Source organism: Lathyrus oleraceus, chromosome 7 (genome assembly GCF_024323335.1).
Source record: "Lathyrus oleraceus cultivar Zhongwan6 chromosome 7, CAAS_Psat_ZW6_1.0, whole genome shotgun sequence".
Taxonomy (NCBI): Eukaryota; Viridiplantae; Streptophyta; class Magnoliopsida; order Fabales; family Fabaceae; genus Lathyrus; species Lathyrus oleraceus.
Window position 1 is genome coordinate 313,133,546 of NC_066585.1, and position 3,824 is coordinate 313,137,369.

At 39.9% G+C, this 3,824-nt stretch overlaps 1 non-coding gene across 1 annotated transcript; it reads left to right on the forward strand.

Annotated features, from left to right (window-relative positions):
• The first annotated feature begins 699 nt into the window (after positions 1–699).
• On the forward strand, positions 700–806 carry LOC127110053 (small nucleolar RNA R71). The gene has a single exon (XR_007797291.1). It is a non-coding gene; the product is annotated as a small nucleolar RNA R71 (small nucleolar RNA).
• Positions 807–3,824: the final 3,018 nt, after the last annotated feature.

The window sequence follows — 3,824 nt, forward strand, 5'->3', positions numbered from 1 at the left end:
CATTGATAACAATCCTGTTACACCCTCATATGACTTCGACAATCCGATCTATCATGCCGAAGAAGAAGGCGAAGAAGATTGTGAACTGCCGGAGGAATTAACCAGATTGTTGAAACAGGAGGAGAAGGTGATTCGACCGCATGAGGAACGAGATGAGCTTGTTAGCCTGTGTACCGAGGAGGTCTGAAAGGAAGTAAAGGTTGGGGCCGCCTTGAAGGCGAGTGTCAAGAGCGAAGGTGATGCCATTCGGTCTCAAGAACGCCGGTGCCACGTATCAGAGGGCTATGGTGACTTTGTTTCATGATATGATTCATCATGAAATTGAATGCTATGTTGATGACATGATAGCAAAGTCCCAGGCAGAAGAGGGGCATTCAGTAGACCGAGGCAAGTTGTTCGACCGGTTGAGACAGTTCAAACGGAGGTTGAATCCGAATAAGTGCACTTTTGGAGTGCGGTCCGGTAATTTTTGAACAAGGGCATCTACCTTTGCATGAACATGGTCAAGGCTACTGATTTCGTACATTCCACCCTTTGCCTGGGACTTTTCTACTGGAGTTCTTTCACCTCCCCATTGGCAATGGTTTTGGGCCATGTTTTTAATGAGTTGATAGGCTTCGTTGTATGGCTTGTCCATAAGTGCACCGCCCGTGGCAGCGTCTACTGTCAGTCTTGTGTTATACAGAAGCCCAGTCTTCGAGACCGTGATGTGGACATATCCTCATCATGTCCTTGTATCTCTCCCAAGCTTCGTAGAGAGATTCTACATCTTTTTGCCTGAATCCGTTGATTTGAGCTCTCAGCATAGCAGTTTTGCTCGACAGAAAATATCGGGATAAGAAAATGTTCTTCAGTTCTTCCCATGTTGTAACGGAGTTGGAGGGCAAGGATTGCAACCAGGCCCAAGCTCTATCTCTTAGTGAGAAAGGAAAGAGGCGCAGTCTTATCGCATCTTGAGATACACCATTCGCCTTTACAGTGTCTGCGTACTGCACAAACTTGGCCAGGTGTTCATTAGGATCGTCCGTAGGGTTTCCAGCAAATTGATGTTGTTGGACGGCTGATAATAGTGAGGGTTTTAGCTTGAAATCGTTTCGGTTGATAGCGGGGGCAACAATGATGTTGTGAGGTTTTTGTTGGGACGGGGTAGCGTAGAATTTAAGAGGACGATTTTGTGGTTCTTCTTCAGCCATGGTTGGTTTTTCTTCTGGTTTAGTAGGAGAGAAGATATCGGGAATATCATACTTTTTTTGATATTCTTGTATTCGGCGTCTTACATATAAGAAACGCTCTAATTCTGGGATTGGTGGTGCTAAGTTATCGCCTTGTGAGCGAGTACTTGGCATACAAATCGGGAAATAAGGGAGAGTAAATTAGTTTTTATTTTTACCTTAGTCTATACCGTGCAACGAAAGAATCGCACTATTCGACGAAAATAGGTCCCCGACAACGGCGCCAAAGACTTGATGCTTGATCTGACTATATATAAAATATAGTCTATCGGGTACTTGACTGCAAGTGCACAGTCCAGTCGCTTTAGTTTTAAAAGATATCGATCCCACATGGACCTATGGTCAAACTAGTGTTACTAACGTCACTATGTTTAGCTAAGGGAATGATTAGTAGAAGTTCGGGTGCAGAATATTAAATCTAAGGGAAATTTAGTGTTAAGAAAGAATTGATGGAAGGAATCAGTATGCAACACATTAATTTTCTGGGATTCGATAAGTCACTAGTGAATAGTTTAAATGCCAAATATCTCTCAGTAGAAAATATTTATTTAAAAAGCTTTATCTCACACTCTCATGATTGTTGATTCAGCCTGTAGCTTTAAGTCAGAACGTACGCTCTCGCTGTCCCATTTGAAGTTTAAATTACTTTTTGAAAATGAATAAGTTCTAATTGCTTTTAAAGTGCTCTCGCTGTTTTTAAACTCAATGCCTAATTTTTACTATCCAGCTCGAGCCTCACGCTCTCGCGATTGTTGGTTCTCACCTTAGTTAATTTCCCACTCTCGTGGCAAAATCGTATTAAATAGCTTCTCACGCTTTTGTGATAAAGTTAATTAAATTTAAATTAAAAACCTCAGCCTAAAAGATTGTTTGAGAAAAAAGAGTTTTCACCGATTATTATTAAATCCCATCTAATTAAGTTATTACATATCGATACCGGTAATTTAGTCGGACATGTTAAATAAAGCAAACACAGAGCATAAATAGATTAACAGTGCAGCAGACATAATTATAACAATAACAAGGCAATAATAATAATTGAATAAAAACCTGGCAATTAGATTAACAGAGTACGGCGAATCTTCGAGTACTTGAGCAGTCCTCCACAAGTCGCTAGGATTCTGCTTCTTCAATACAATTGCTTACTAAATTAAATAAAGTGTAGTAGTTCCCCAGTGTAGGAAACTACTACTATGGCTAACTGGAAAACGGAAAGGAAAGGAGAAAAGGAAATTCTAAAAAGAATGGCAAATGAACTAAGGCAACGGAAACAAAGTTGCTGAAAAGAAAATAACTAAAAAGCTAGAATGCTGTAAAAAATTCAATTGCAGAGCGTAAGTGTAGACTTTCCAATTTTTCCAACTTTGGTCCTTTATATATTTCTCATAGGTCTTTGGCAGTTGAGATAATTAAGGGTTGCTGGTTGAGTGAGGAATCCGCGGGGAAGTGCTTTTGTTGGAGAAAATTTAGGCACATTTTGAATCCTTCTGCTGACTGCTTCCAGCGTATATTTTGGCCGTGTGACGCTCGTCATGGGCTTGTGACGTTCGTCACAGGCTGGGCGTGACGGTCGTCATGCTCCTTGTGACGGTCGTCACATCAGCATTTTCTATATTTCTGGTTTTCCTGCTTTTTCTGCTGCTTTCTCATATGTTTCTTCTTCTTTTTCTTCCTTTTCTATATTTTGCTCATTTATGCGTGGAGATTGAAATACCTGCAAAAATAACTCGAATACTTGCGGAATAATCGGAATATTAATTAAAGTGGTATGATTTTTGAGTGTAAATCAAGGCAAATATTTGATGTATTTTCGCGTTATCACAATGCTAATGCATATGATGAAATTGCATGAGGGATCTTAGGGTCAAAATTGGGGTCTTACAGTTTCCACTTAGGAAAAGTGGAATCCACTCGTGAGTTTTTTATTTTGCTTCATGCATTTTGTTCCCTTCATTACATGGAACTGAATGCAAAAAGAGTCACATCAAAAGAAGCTTTGAGCTGAAAATGGCATGGTGGTAAAGTTAAGGTCGTGGCAAGGTTCTTTGGTCAGGCATTAGGTCAAGCAGCTTCTTGCATATTTGGGAAACTTGGGATCTCATGGTCATGCTTGAATAACTTTTGATTCCCTCGTGCATTTTACACCAAACCTGGGCCAAATGAAATTTGACATAAACTTAACAAAAGGAAATATGAATCAGATCAAAAGGATGCTTGAGATGAAAAATGACATGGCTGCCAAGTCAGGGTCATGACAAGGTTTTAGCCTAATTTGGCGACTTGGCCCTTTCCAAAATTGAGGTTCTTAGGGGTTGAATAGATGTTTGATCCTTCAAGCAAAGTTGTAGAGGAACTCATTGTGAACATCTGGTTTAAAGAAACGTCTCAATTGGTTGAAAATTGAAGAATTTAAGGGGTTTAGACCAAAAGTAAACCATACTTGCAAATTAGGTCAACCAAACTTGTGCCAACTTGTGCAAAGTTGAAGTTCTCTTGCATCCCAAGCTAAAATGATGATGGAATAAGAATCCCTTGAAGAGAACTTGAATAAAGCTTGAATGATCTTGATGATGGCTTGAAGATTGAGTGAAA